Here is a 16,116-nt window from a genome sequence, read left to right as displayed (position 1 = left end):
ATAACCTTACTTTTATTCAAATAGTTTTCATTCCTAATAACAGGACCTTATGTTACTTGAGAGGTTTCAGTTCCCCAAATCTGTTGTTTTAATTGGACTGCCATATTACTGATTATACCTATTCTAAGGAAAACAATGGCGAGGAGAAGTAAATCATTTTGGCTACACCACAGTACACTTCTGTGCCCACAGCACATTCTGATACAGGGACAGACTGACCTGAATCCTTCTTTCAGATGTGGAAGAAAAACACATAGGTTGAATTTATTTCTTTCCACACTGACCTGGCACCACTTCTGTTGAGAGTAAAGTACCAAGTTAAAAAGGAAGCTTGTATCATGACTGAGCCCCTGTTCATTGCCATTTGTGTATTTTCTCAAAATATTTCTGCTCCATTAGCAATTTGACACTAATAATGTTTACATTTAAGTATAGACCTTAAATGTTCTATATCATTAAAATTTGGGAGAGAAAACTTGTGGTTGTTTATGTAGTAGCCTTACCTTAATGGATATAAAGAATACACATAATTTGTTACATCAAATAACTAAAGCTGAAAGAGACTTCCTTGGATCCAAAATATTTCAAACATGCTGCAGAATATTTTTTTCCAACTCAGCCAATGATCAAATGTAAAAGAAATGGCCTGTAATGTTCTCTTAGCCTGTTTTAGATATAAGAAGTGTTATACATTTTATTTGTGGCAAGAAAATAAAATGTGAAAGTAGGCCAGCCACTCCCAAACAGAATATATGACAGAAGGAAGTGGAAGTTTGTATCAATACATTAATATTTCACCCAAAGAAGAATTCTTTAACCATACCCCACGATTAAGGAAAGAAATATACTTTAGGGAAAAAATGTATTTTTGTTTAATGCGTGATTAGTATCCATAGATTATTATGCTTTTTTCATGAAACTTCTTCTGTTAACGAGTAATATATTTTTTAAAAACGAAAGATGTACTGTATAAGGGTGCTGTTTATATGTTATTAAATGTCTTTTTAAAACTCTTTCTCCAGGTCTCTTTGTACAGGTCTGTCTGCTGTCAATTTAATGAGAGGGGAAAACACTGGCTCTTACACCATGTTCAGCTTTGAACATTATTATTATTATTGTTAACAGAGTCCCAAACTGCCACTGATTCTGCAGCACAGAGTCCCAAACTGCCTGTGATTCTACAGTACAGAGTCCCAAACTGCCTGTGATTCTGCAGCACAGAGTCCCAAACTACCTCTGATTCTGCAGCACAGAGTCCCAAACTGCCTATGATTCTGCAGCACAGAGTCCCAAACTGCCTGTGATTCTGCAGCACAGAGTCTCAAACTGCCTGTGATTCTGCAGCACAGAGTCCCAAGCTGATGCTGACTTATGCAGCACACAGTCCCAAACTGCCTGTGATTCTGCAGCACAGAGTCCCGAACGGCCGATGAGTTATGCAGCACAGCACGTCCTTCCCTTTGCCTCCAGCTGCGAGATGTTGGGTCTTACGAATTCAGGCCAACCCTCCAATGTTAGTGTTTGAAATTCTATGGATGTTTTATGCTCTGTTGCAACACAACAGACCGAGATTTATAAATGTTTGACAAGCATGATGTAAACATGTGGGTCCACCCAGGGAGACAGCTCAGAGGACGAGCGTGCTCAGTAGCGCCACTGCACATCCTGATATCACAGGCATGCTCAAACATGACTGTACTGCTGCTCACCAACAAACAAGCAAACAAACCAACAAGCAAACAAACAAATAAACCAATAAACAAACAAACAAATAAACAACTGATTTTTCAAACGCACACTGTTGCAGGAGGGTTTTTAACACATACTGACCAGCAATAAGATGTAGAACATTGATTTGGCTTGTTCTGAAAATCTTACAGGAAGGCATTGTAATTGTACTATAGGATGATATGTAGATTTTAATTAATGCATTTCAACCAGTATTCCACTTTGCTGTGCAATTTCTGTCTTGCTAGTGGCCATGCCTTGTTATGTGTTGCATCCTGTGTTTTTTATCAGGAGCAAAAGCAACTTATTTTTCATTTAACCATGTGTATGTAGTTTAAACACATAATTTGATAATGTTGAAGAAACTGCATTTCTCTTGGGCATTAACAATTACAATTTCATCTTTCACACATCAATAAACCACAACATTTCTCTGGGTTTATGATACACTACATTCATACAAAAATGTTTATATATCACTTAATATATCTGAATATATATGTTGCTTTCAGTTTGGTTAATTTTCATTTAATGTTGATGTGGAAGATTAGAGATGGTTCTGGGTTGATTCACAGTAGGTTTAATGTTATTTCAGTAATTGTTAGTTCAGGTTATTCTGTGTTATTTAGTGCTAGTTTGTAATTGGTTCACTACTAGTTTAGTGGTGGTTCAATGTTGGTTTAGTTTTGGTTAGTGGTGGGTTATTCTTATTATATTGTTAGTTTGATTTTGCTTTACTTTTTAATGTTGGTTGAGTGGTGTCTGTGGTAGTGTAGTGTTTTCATGTTGGCTCAGCATTGTTAGTGGTGGTTTATTGCTGGTTCAGAAATCATTTAACGGTAGGTCAGTGTTGGTTTTGTGGTGGTTTAATGTTTATTGTTTGTGTAATTTTGTTCATTGGCGATTTAATGGTCATTCACAGTTTCATTAGTTGTGGTGTAGTGTTTTAGGGATTATAGATTTGATTGAGTTTTCCATCACAGTAGGATAGGTCTTAGGATGCCATAGCTGCTTGCAGGTTTGCATATTGTATCAGTGAGAAAGATTCCTCTCCTCTGTGGCTGATAGCATGTAAGACAGTCATGGCTAGAGGGCGGGTGTATTTAAAGGGACACAAGCTTCAGCTGTGATGTTATTTTAGAGGATGAAGGTGGCACTAAAGAGGAATAAAGGCCTGGTACTACTGCTGATGGGGAGGACATTAAGGAAGTTAATGCACTTGAAGTTGAGCAGGGGCAACATCTTTACTTCAGTACTGCTGTCTCAGCAGCTTGAACTTTCACTCAGTCACCCTGTAAATCATATGTACTATCGCCATTCTATGGCTGATGTCCCTATCACCTCTCTACGGCTGATTTCAGTATCACAACTCTACGGCTGATTTCCCTATACCCACTCTATGGTTGATTTCCCTATCCCCACTCTGTGGCTGATTTCCCTATCACCATTCTATGGTTGATTTCCCTATCCCCACTCCGTGGCTTATTTCCCTATCACCATTCTATGGCTGATTTCTCTATCCCCACTCTATGGCTGATTTCTCTATCCCCACTCTATGGCTGATTTCTCTATCACCATTCTATGCCTGTTTTCTCAAGCCGCTGCATATTTTGGGACGTCATGCTGCAATTTTGGGATATCAAATGCTGTCTGTGACACTGTGACACTATGACAGTGCATAATTTTTTTTGATCCTGCAAAAATCAGGAAAATACTATTGGTTAAATAAGCATCTTTAAAAAGCATCTGATAACTTAAAAAACTAAATAAATAATAAAAAAACTGGTAACAGTCCCGGGAAATGATTTGTTGTGAAATAAAAAACGTGTTTGCACCCAAGGTTCCACTTTTGAGACGTTTGAATGAGGACATTTCCATATTCAGCGTGTTGTCTGAAACACTGAACAGAGCTGGCACTCTGCAGTCACCTCTGACTGAGCAAACAGATAAAGAGCTTTTCCAGCTGCAGTAGGCTAATTGACAGAAGAATTTAGAAAGGTTTTGCTTTCAGTTGCACGTAAACACGTCCGAAGTGTCAAAACAGAAGCCAGGTGCCGTATAATTTTTCCATTTACCGACCCCGCACCCTTATCTTCGGGAGATAAAAAAAAAAAAGAAATGTGTCTTCTCTCTGCGGACACACATTTGACGTGCCTGTCATTCCTGCTGTATTTAGGCAGACGGAAACGAGGGCAGGCGGTTAACCCTTAACGGCCCAGAACGCGCTGTCGGGGAAGAGTCCGGCGTCTCACAGCTACCCGCCGAGCTCTTCCGCATCAGCCTTTCCCGAGAAGATAAATGAAGGACCAGCGAGCTCATGCTCGGGGGAAGGAAATGTCCCCGTAGAGTTTTTAAAGTATGCGAGCCACGTGGAAATGTTGTCGAAAGCCAGGATCCTTTTTTTTTTTCACACGTCCTGCAGAAGCGGGTCTGGAAGAACGACTGGGAGTTCCATTAGCGCAAGTGGCTTTAAATCATCGGTCGGCCATTTTATTTATTTATTTTTTTCACCGCTCCTGAAAACACACGGAACAGTCGCGCAGCGACCGGCGCGATAACCGATACTGAGGTAATCTTCGGGAACGCGGCGGACGCGGGCTAGCGTCGATCGCGGCCTGCGATGAATACAGCGAGTGTTGCGTTCGCCCTGTAGCCGGGGGTGGGGGGGGTTGGGGGGTTGGGGGTCGCACAAGAAGCACAAGGGCGATTGTGCGATTTTCTGCGGAATTCCCCCCGGCCCTGGGATTGTGAATAGATCTGGAAGTGTAGATAACCGAAAGGATTAGGTTAAAGACTAATATTTATTTACATAACTGTGTTGACCTTTGCTGAACACAGGATATGTACTCAGTTATACTCCCCCTCCCCCCCATCTTTCTTTTCACGGCGTGTTTCTTTTTCACCGTGTCGGAACATTGAGCGACTGTATTTCGCTTAATTAAAAGCAGCGACCGGCCGCCCCCAGATGTTACGCGGGCCAGATCTAAAAAGGCTCTTGACGTTCGGTGAATAGCAGGGGCCACCTGCTAGCTCGACTCCTGGCTGGGGAGGATGATTTGAATTCCTGTGGCCTGTTGCCCTGCGTGATTACTCCTCGCACTTCACAATCCCGTCTACTGTTTAACGCTGTGGATTCTTTCCAAGCCTGCGAAGTCTCTGCCGTTTCTGTTAGGCGGAGGGCCGGTGTGAATGTGCGGCCTATTCCGGAACGTTCTCCGGGAACATGCAGGCCTCGGTGAAAACTCTGGGAAACGGGACAGAACGAGGGAACAGTGGCCATGCTGAACAGTAGATAAACACGCCAAAACTCACCCCCCCCCCCAGCCCCCTCCCCCCCACAAACTCCCATGGGCTCTCCCTGCTGAAACAGGAACAACTGTGATGTGCTAAGGGTCTTCTACTCACCCCTCCTCCCTTTCCGGGGTCACCTTTAAATTGGCTTTTTCAATCTCAAAATGGCCGACAACAATTCTGCTTGAAACTTATTTTTGCTCTGCCATCGAGGATGTAAACATAAACCCAACAAAAGCTGCAAAGCCTGAGAAGCAGGCTAATTGGTAAAGGTTTACACAGCATATTGCTGATAATTATCAGTGAATAATCATTTTTTAATAGAAGCCATTCAGAGCGATATCGAGTGAGCAGAAAGCTGCTGAAATTTAGGCTTAGTGTGGACAAGGTGGGCTGCTCTGATGACTAAACCAGAACTGCAGAGCCCTATCTTCCTGCTTCTTCAGCAGAAGTGATGCATCGTGGGCAGGAAGTGTCTGAGTGCCATCAATCAAAAACTGACATTCAACTGGCAAAAGCTTAAACTGTGCATTTTAGTAGGCCTGTTGATGATTCGAAAATGCATTTCAGCGTCCGGTTTCTGACAAGCAGGCTGAGACTATGTGACAGAATCAGAAAGGGACACGGTTATGGTCAGAACCATTCCGGAAAGTGAACCATTTTAGAACCATCACTGAAGATTTAAGTCAAATCGTATGGAAGCAAAATGGTTTGCTTTACATACTGATAATAACTGTAAGAGTTGAAAATGTATTGTGAGACTGATGGTTTGTTATAGCAGTTTCCAAAAAATTCTAGACAAATAACAGTCAGGTATTGTAAATTATGGTAAAATTCCACATCTTTTCACATTTAAACTGAAAATTAAAAAAAACCTGCACGATTCATTGGTTTACATGGTACATCCTTGAACAATGCAGAACAATGCCTACCTGTGTAGCACCCATCTAAATCCAAATTTTGGGCTGGAACTTGCCAACACCAGCAAGATTCCAGCACAGAATCCTTGAAGCTTCCGTAAAAAACGGAGCACTAAAACCTCCTTTAACCAGCTGGAATGTTTCAGAATATGTTGATTCCGCTGGAGTCCCGCTCCATTTGGGAGGAACGGAACAGTCTTCCCTCAACGCTCTCCCTGCCATGTTTGGCTGTTACAACAATCACACTTTTTAAGGATGTTTATCTTCCATTTTTTTTCCATGTCATAATATTGTAACTAAATATTTTCAAAGTTTGCAATGCGAGGTGATGGCAGATATTGCTTTACAAGTTGGCCTGCCTCGGCAACAATTTAAAAACAATATCGTAGCAGTGCGTTTTAGCGGCAAGATCTGACTAGTTTTCAATATATACATTATCTCCGCGACTTACTCTGACCCTCCTAACCACCGTCGACCTGAGAAGTGTGAAACATAACACAGTTTTCAGGCACTTCCTGGGCCTTTCTCTCGTGATATAAATAATATTTTTCATCCTGCGATTTCCCGTAAGCCCCAGACACAGCCCGGCCACACACTGCACACATTGAGACCACATTCGGGAAATAAAACGCCTCTTTTCGGGAGCACATTGAAGTCACCTGTATTGCTGACATATGAAAATAAAACACGAGAAGGCATTCCGAAGTTCTAGAAAACTGCGACCATAACTCTACTGCAAGCACAAGCCCGGCACAGTAGAAAACGGGTTGCCGTCGGTGGTGACCGTCGAGAGCGACTTCAGTCTTTACGTCCTCATGTCAAAATGATGTACTTCGGCTCGGAGTCGTCCGCACCTTAACGTTCTCCGTCCCAGCCGAGGGTCAGCTCGGCGGATTCGGCCAAACCCTTGGCTGTACGGTGACGCAACCCAAAGCCCTGACCGAATCCTAACCGCGCAATCGCCAAGTTTGGGTGGGGGTCCCAACGGTCACCATAAAATTCCTTCGAATTGCGTTTGCAGATTTGCAGACTTTGTGGAAATCTTGTACAGCACACCGTGAAAAAACGAATTGCATGAAGTTATTATTATTATGGAGGGTTTCGGTCAGTAGGGTAACTCCTGCCTCACCACACCAGAGTGACACCTCTGACCAATCAGGATGCATGCGGTCTGCCTGTGTCAGATCAGCTGGTACAATCAGTGGCTCTTTGCCACCATGCGCTAATTAATGGGAGGTAGCATTCTGTGAACAGCTTGTGTTTTGTGTTCAGGTTCTGTGAACAGCTTGTGTTTTGTGTTCAGGTTCTGTGTATAGCTTGTGTTTTGTGTAGAAGCCTTTCTTCTACTGTGGATATAATCTTTTGCTTATTTAAGTCTCAAGTTGCTATAGGCCTTGGCCAACCATGTATAAAGGGATTACCAAAAACATTAACAAATAGCTGCATTTATAATGAACAACTTCAATAAAACTCCCTTTGTGTGATTCTGTTCAGGTGAAGTCTGAGACACTGAAAATTATATCATATCTTATTTCAAAACGCACTCAGATGTCAGCCTGAAGAAACCTCAAACACTCCAGTGAGTGCCGTGCTGTACTGTACCCAGAACAAGACCCATTCAGAAAGGCACACACTCATGCACACATACACATGCATGCACATACACACACACACATTCACATGCGCACGCATACACACACACATACATGTACACACACACACACACATATACACACACACACTTACAGACACACACACACATGCACACGCATACACACACACACACAAACACAAATACATACACACACACACATACATGAACACACACAAACACACATGCATGCATATGCACATACATACACACACATATACTGTACACGCACGCACACACACACACACACACACGCACGCACACATACTGTACACACACACGCACGCACACATACGCACAGGATACTGTGCACTGTGTGTAACAGCTACCGCCTGCGCGGGGTCACTTTCATTCATGTTAACCTTGCTAAAGCTACAGGCTCCTAGCGCCTCACAGTTTGTTTTCAGAGTGTCGGTTTGCAGGCCGTCCACAAGGCCGGTGAAACGGTATATAATGAAAATGTTTTGCAGTTTACTTTATTCATTTTTCTACATGTGGTTCTCTCTATCCGTCCCTTTGTGGGTGGGCTGCAGACTTCTATTACACAGTTCAATCAGTGCCTCCTGAGCGGGCAGCCCATCTGGACCCTGTTTCTGAGCTTCAGTCAAGGCTGCAGTGAGACGCGTACAAAACGCGTCTTATTGGTAAACTGCGCACAAATGTCACCGTGCACGTGCTTGCAATTCACATTTGTTTTCTTCTTCCAGGAAAAAGAGCTGCTGTTTCCCGGCATGGCAGCGAGTTTTATTTGACCTGAGATATCGTCCTAAATCACAGCAAAGTGTTCCCGCCCAGACGAGGATGGCCACCTCTCTGACGGCATTCAAATTTACGATCAGAGGCACATCAATGACTAGCTGTGTTTACGTGAAAAGGAATTTAAGAAAATGCAATCTGTTTCTTCTTCATCGCAAATGCTATAAGTGCAAAAGAAGAAAATTGAAATTGAAATAAAAGCATTTCATTTTAAAGGCCCATTTTTAAAAAAAAAAAAAGGTTTTAAAAAGCCATGAGTTTTCGACATATTTTTTCAAGCAACACTTTTTTACCCGTTGCTGATCGTGAGTGGTCTGCCTTGGAGTGATGACGTTGACTCTGCAGGCCACAGTCTTTATCTCCTGATCTTACAGCCTTTCACGGCTCGAGAACAGCCCAAATATTTTCAGAAGGAGACCCTTGTTCGATTATGCCTCTCAGAACACCTGAGAGAAGCCCCCAGTCCCACCAGACCCAGTGAAATATAACACATCTGCAGGGTTTGCTGTTACACTCGCAATGTTACTGTATGTTATTCCCCCTCATAGTGAATATAAGAACATAAACCATGGTGTATGTGTGTGTGTAAATGTGTGTGCATGTGTGTGTGCATATGAAAGTGTGTGTGTGTGTTGTGTGAGTGACTGTGTAAGTGTGTATGTATGTGCGTTCGTGTGTGCATGTGTGTGTGTGAGAATGTGTGTGCGTGTGTGTGTGTGTATGAGTGAGTGTGTGTGTTTGTATGTATGTGTGTGTGTGCATGTGCGTGTGTGTGTGTCTGTGTATATGTGTGTATGTGTGTGAGTGTGTGAGTGTGTGTGTGTACATATGCCTGTGTGTGTGAGTGTGTGTGTGTGTGTGTGTGTGTGTACATATGCCTGTGTGAGTGTGTGTGTGTGTGTGTGTGTGTATGCGTGTGTACGTATGCCTGTGTGTGTGTGTGTGTGAGTGTGTGTACGTATGGGTGTGTGTGTGTGTGTGTATAGGTGTGTGTGTATGTGTGTGTGTGTGTGTGTGTGTGCCTGTGTGTGTGCCTGTGTGTGTGAGTGTGTGTGTGTGTGTGTGTTGGGGTTGCGGTGGGGCCAGGAGGCGCCATGCTGGCAGGTGTGCAAACCCCAGCGGAGGAAGTGAGGCGTGAAACGCGCCCTAATCCTTCGGCGGCGTGATTGCGCCTTCCTCTTCGCGGCCGTGTTTTCGCGGTCGAGAGATAATCAGGCTTGCGGCCTCTGGAAAGGCCCAGGTAGAGCTCTGCTCAAACAAAGCAAACCGCTTTTGAAACTGAATACATTAATCTCCCAGATGTTTTTTTTTCTCTTCTTCTTCTTCTTCTTCTTCTTCTTTTCATCGGCCAATGAGGATGGGCCGCCTTTGTCTTCGCACAGTGCCCCTTGTTCTCTGAAAGCGCACGCGGTTTTATGTCGGTCCTGAACATGAAATGGAATACTGCAGCTCCCGGCTCAGAGGAGAGGAGGATATACAACATGGGACCTCAGAGTCGACTCTAAAGACTTCCAGCCTCCATACATTTGGCACAGGCAGCGCACATATATCACAGAGGACAGACCGCATCTAAGATATGAGCATTTATTTTAACACAAGGAAGTCTTCCCGGTGATGGATATAAGAGATGATGGCCATAGCAGGTTTGCGGAGTTCTGCGACTTTGGCTTCGGATCCTGAACTGACAATATGCCCAAATAGATGCGTCACCCCCACAACCCTACGTTTTTGCAAATGAATTCTGTGAATTAATATACGGGAAAAAGCGAGTACCATTTATGTGAAGTTAATTATGCTCTTGTATTACAGGCTGTATAGCACGTTTCTTATGTTCTGCTCATTGTTTCAGCATAAAGAATATGCACAGGGAACTCCATAATTTTTGGGACATACAATTTTACTTGCTTTGGCTGTGTACTCCGCTATTTTAGATGTGTAATCCAACAATTCACAAGGCTAGAGTGCAGATTCTCAGCTTTTATTTAAGGGTATTTTATACATTTTGGTTTCACCATGTAGAAATTACAGCACTTTATACTTAGCCCTATGGAAGCCCTAAGAGGCCATGCAATATTATTATTTTGGGTTCCGTTAACTCGAGATCACAACTTATTTATTGCCTCTACGGGCTTCTGTACATTGTGGACTGACTGATAGCTACTAGGCTACTTGTGATGGATAACCGCATTAAATTTTACTTTGACCACGGATTGACTCATGCAGAAATTGCATCATGTTTATCAATAATTGACAACTTCCAAATTAGTGTACGACACTTGAAAAGGAGGCTGTCCCATTCGCGCCTTCACCGGCGTCAGCATGACAGTGACCCTGAGCAGGTGGTCAATTTCATAGCCAGCCAACTGGAGGGACCGGGACGTCGTCATGGTTACAGAATGATGTTTGAGAGCTTAAATGGCTTGCGGCTTACAGGTAAATAAGTTGTGATCTCGAGATAACAGAACCCAAAATAATAATACTGCATGGCCTCTTAGGGCTTCCGTATAGACCCCCATTTCATGACACCACAACATTTGGGACAAATGGCTTCACATGTGTTTCTGATTAGTCAGCTGTGTTCAATTGTTTCTTTAGTGTAGGTATAAGAGAGCTTCCAGCATCTAGTCCTGACCCCAGGCTTTTGATTCCCAGGCTTTTGAGTCTGGAAGACCTCTACAGTCGATGACTGACTGATGAACAGAACTACAGAGGCTACACTGCAAGATGCAAACCACTAGTTAACCACAAAACAGGATGGCCACATTACAGTTTGCTAAGAAGTAAAAGAGCCTGCAGAGTTTTTGAATATGGTCTTGTGGACAAATAAGACCAAGATTCACTTGTTTCAGAGCAATGGCAAAAGAAAATTGTGTAGGCCAATAGAGACTGCACAAAATCCAAAGTACCCCTCTCATTTGTGAAACATGGAGGTGGGGGTTTTATGGTTTGGGCATGCATGGCTGCCACTGGTACTGGCTCACTTGCAACTGCTGTAACTGCAGCACCAGAATGAATTCTGAAGTGTAGATACAAAATCCTTGTATTTACTCAAGTTTAAGCAAATTCCCCCAAACTCACTGGATGGCACATCATCCTACAGCAAGACAATGATCCCAAACATACTGCTAAAGCAACAAAGGAGTTTCTCAAAGCCAAAAACTTGAAAATTCTTGACTGGCCAAGTCAGCCAAAAAACAAAATGACAGCAATCCAATCCTCTCTAAACACTATTTACAATGTAGTGCCTGCCAAACAAACATATCCTGCTGTTTGATTACAATGTATATAGCATTCAAACAAACAAAATGGTGGAAGGTCAGGAATGGTTTTAATTAACATGAGTAAATAAAGAAGTATCAGAACAGTCACTATACTGTCGCTGTGTGTAAGTGCAGATTTGACTAATTTAATTCAGAACGAATGGTAGCCATGTTTTTAGTAAGTATGGCTGGTCTCTAATAGGTATTTAGCAGAAACATTTATCCTGAAGCATATACTGGGCGGAAATAACCACTAGGTAAAGCAACACATCAGGAAGCCATTAGCCAGTCTGGTTCGAATGATTAGGTGTTTGACGTTGTACATTTTCAAAGCCAAATGGTACCCTTGCAGTCAGAGTACAAAAGCAAAGGATAAAGGTCTTTAATGCTAAACAGAAATCCACAGTTTCCTCATTTGCCATTTAAAGAGATTATTAAATATTAATGAAAAAAATACATTATTGTGAAACAGCACAAATGTTGAAATTCCAGCAGCAGGATTCTGGTGTTGAATCTTCACAATTCTTCTTCACTGCTTTTTGGTGATCTCTGAGTGGTATGAAGGTGCCCTTACTCCGTTGCACATGTGTAAAATGCTTTGTATTGGCAAATATGCCATTTTTTCTGGGCTTGAAATTATGAATATTCACATTGACCTCCTTTCACTATTGCCTCTACATGTGCCCCCCTCCCTCAGTGCTTCCTCTTCCTCAGTCCCTGTGCCACCCCGGGTCCCAGATGCCCAGCCTCTACGTGTGCCCCCCTGCCTCAGCGCTTCCTGCTCCTCGGTCCCGGTGCCACCCCGGGTTCAGTGAGCAGTGCCAGACTCCAGCGCTGAATCAGACTGGCTTCCCTTCCTGCAGGTACAGCGACTGCCTTCACAACAGCACCATCTGAGCGGGAACTGCCCCACAGATCATTTACGCGCACACACCCGGTACAGACCTGTTCAGTGAGCGTTAGTCTACACTCACTGTAGTATTTAGTATGCTTTCACTTATGCAGAAATAGAGAATGAATACATTCTTATGTGAAAGATCTTCTCCTATCAAATCAGATGTAGAATCTAATAGCAATACCCGAAGAGCCAAAATCCACCCTAGAGTTTTATTCGAGAGTTCCTCCAATTAACAGAAGCATTTTCCAAAATGTAAGGATTCAGATGAAGCATTTTATTCTTTATTTATTCATCTCATGGTTTATTTTTTTTCTTTTAAGAGGGACCCATTCAACGCAGCTTTACTCTACACTAGGAACACCCCCCCCCCCCCCCCCAAACCCCGTTTTTCTAAAGGGCTCGGGGTTCAAACAGCCCGAAATGAAAAGCGGTCTCCCTGGTATTTTCTTGGCTGCGATGCTCAATGGACAGCATCCAGTAGCAAAACAGCAAACCGCCTGCTTTTTATTTATTAATTAATTAATTTTTTTTAGCGAGAAAATGAGATTAACAATCACCGCCAGTCGGAAAAAAATTATTTTTCAAACATCATCCGCTACGCCGCAAAAACTTCACGTCAACCGACCCGCCAAGAAAGTGGCAGTTTGACTGATCGCTTTGTTTCTTGGAATACGAGAAGCAGCCGGTCAGCTGAGCGAATCCGTCTTCATCGTTAGTGCCGGTTGTCACGGCGCCGCTTCTCTTGTTGTTGAAGACAGACAGGAAGGAAAACAGCTTTAATGAACGCGATCTGACGTGCTTAGGGGCCCGCGGTATGAATCATACCCCTTCTGCGTTACTGGACGAGCTAAAGAGAGAGAACGCGCCGAGAAATTATTACGTTTGCTTCCTTTGGTGTACCACTTGGGCATCGGTAAAAGCCATTACGCCTCTCGAAGTTGGTGGCCCTTCACGGACGATAAATGAATGCTTCTCGGCAGATACGCAATTGCCCCTGTCGGCCCTCGAGAGAGAGAGAGACAAACGTTTTCTGGATGTTGTTTGAAAAAAAAACAAAGTGCTTCTATGAATAGGGAAATAGACTTGTCATCGTATGCCTTGTACTTCAGCTCTGGCGAACACTGCAGAAAAAAGAAAAAAAGGTTGCGTTAATAATTCTGTGAGTTTGGAGGGGAAGTCTTGTTACCTAAAGGTCGCAGGTTCGATTCCCGGGTTGGACACTGTTGTTTTACCCTGGAGTAAGGTATTTAACCTGCATTTCTTCAGTATATATCCAGCTGTATAAATTGATGCAATGTAAAATGTTGTGTAAGTCGCTCTGGATAAGAGCGTCTGCTAAATGCCTGTACTGTAATGTAATGTAAAGCCTTCCCATCGTTGATTTCTCCACCGTGTATCACAGTGTATCTCTGGATACATTAAGACATGTGCCTTCACATACCTTTGCCGGATATGTCACTACCTGCTTTTCTGTTGCAGTGAAATTATCCATGGTGTGTAGAAACTGCAGGCAGTCCTTCACGGGGGAACGGGATTGAATGTTCTTTTCACGGTATTTTCGCAGGTTAATGGTGCGAAGGGCCCTGCGAATTCCGTCTTACAGCGGCGCGTCTGACTGACAGGCCGTCAGCTTCCAGCGGTTTCGAACGCCGAAACCGTTTTACGGCCCATTTGAAGAGCTTCGGAACAAACACCGCGTGTGTCAGTTCGGCAGCGTAGTCGCCTTGGTGGCGGTAAATATTTATATGCGGCATGTAGCGCGTAGCATAGCGGTCGGACGTTTCTCAAACAAGTTCGAAACGCCGGGCGACCTCTCGGCCTGGACCCGACGGTCACGTGGGGCCACTGCTCCGTTCAAACGGGTCGCCCGTTTCCATAACCGAAAACTGCAGGGTGTGTGAGAGAGGTGGCAAGGCTTCCGCGGTGTAATCTTTAACGCACATGCCGTCTCGGAGGAGATCGGGGCTCGCGGAAAGTAGTCTCGCGGGTGCCCATCTTCCTGAAGAAACCGTATACGGCTACCTGCTGTTTTCGTGAAGGATTTTACGTTTGTTAGCGTCCCTTGGGTCATATTTTTTTTAATGTGTAGTGGAGTTATGGAAAAAGGACAGAGTGAAAAAACAGTAGATGCATAATTAGCCTTCTGTCCCACCGACCCGGAGTTGGTGGACAAGCACAGGGTCTCTGAATTTGTCATTCCATAGTCTGTTGCATCTGTTGCTATTTATTTACATGGCCCTCACATAGAGTACATACAGTCATTGTCTATATAAGGAATGGATGAATCTGAGACCAATTTCTGAAATGTACGTTTTATGTAAATATACAATATATACATATTATTTATTTTAAATTAATAAATAATATACAAAACAGGATGTCTGTGCATGGCATATTTTAGTTATCAGGTGCAATTCTGATACGGGAAAAAAGTATAAATCTATTGACAGATAAAAAACTATCAATTACAAGCCCCATGCTGGGAATATATTACACAATTTCATGCAGTTATTTCCAGGGTTTCATCCCAGAAACATTGTCATTATGGGAGGGAACACTAGAGAGCGTAGGTTCTGATTCAGAGGGAACACCTGAGAGCGTAGGCTTTGATTGGGTAACTGAACGATAACTTCTAAAATAAATAAAACACTTGAGTGAATGAGGGCTACAAATTATACTGCAGGTGCATCCACACAGGTGTAGCTCCTGAGTTAATCAAGCATTTATCATGCCATTAAGCTCATGAATGTGTTTAAAAACTAGCCCGTAGCTATGGCTACCACAGCAAGAAGAAGAAATCTGTTGGGGCACACTCGTCAGGAGCTCTAGTAACTGAGAATGCTGAACTTGCAGATGTTTCATGGGGAACAGAGGCTACAGCGATTCTGGTAAGAAAGTCTGAGGCACAAATATTGTTAGCTAGGAGAAACTGTGGTCAAAGGTGCAAACGCCTTGACTCTGCTGTCCCTGCATTGGTTCAAGATGGTAGCTAAAATAAACAAGCAACTCTGGTGCAGTTAACTACAAATATCAACCGTGGGCATCAGCAGGCAATGTTCTCCAGATGGCTCTAAGATGCCCAAGGAAGTTCTGAAAGGCCAGAAATAATTGTTGTGGCTCCTGAAGAATGAGAAATACTATGATGCAATTGAGCAGGGATTTGTGCTAATACCCAGGAGCCATACCATTAGCATTGTTGCATCTAGCAAGAGCAGAGGAATGAACATAAAATGAACATAACATTTTTGTTTACTGAGCTAACCAAATGTGTATCGTAAACCCTATTCACAGCTTCTGTTAACCAAACCTTTCCGTCATTTAATTAATTTCAGACTAATAAAATAAAAACCACCATTTGGCTAAAGCATTAAAATAAAATGCAAGGTATGTGGTGATGCTGGCATAGTAACTTAAATTCACTAAAATATGGACATTCTGCTCACTTATTAAATGGAGTTGGGCCATTTTTATCCCTGTGACAAAATCCAAAAACAGGGGCAGGTATCCCCACCGCAAAGCAAGAAACCATCCCATAATCTGCCATGTCAGAGAGTACGGGACCCACATTGAAATCTAACAACAAAAAGTACATATTATCTCTGCTGGACTCTT

Source organism: Anguilla anguilla, chromosome 18, assembly GCF_013347855.1.
Source record: "Anguilla anguilla isolate fAngAng1 chromosome 18, fAngAng1.pri, whole genome shotgun sequence".
Lineage (NCBI taxonomy): Eukaryota > Metazoa > Chordata > Actinopteri > Anguilliformes > Anguillidae > Anguilla > Anguilla anguilla.
The sequence above is the reverse complement of the archived record's forward strand: the minus strand, read 5'-3'. Positions refer to the sequence as shown.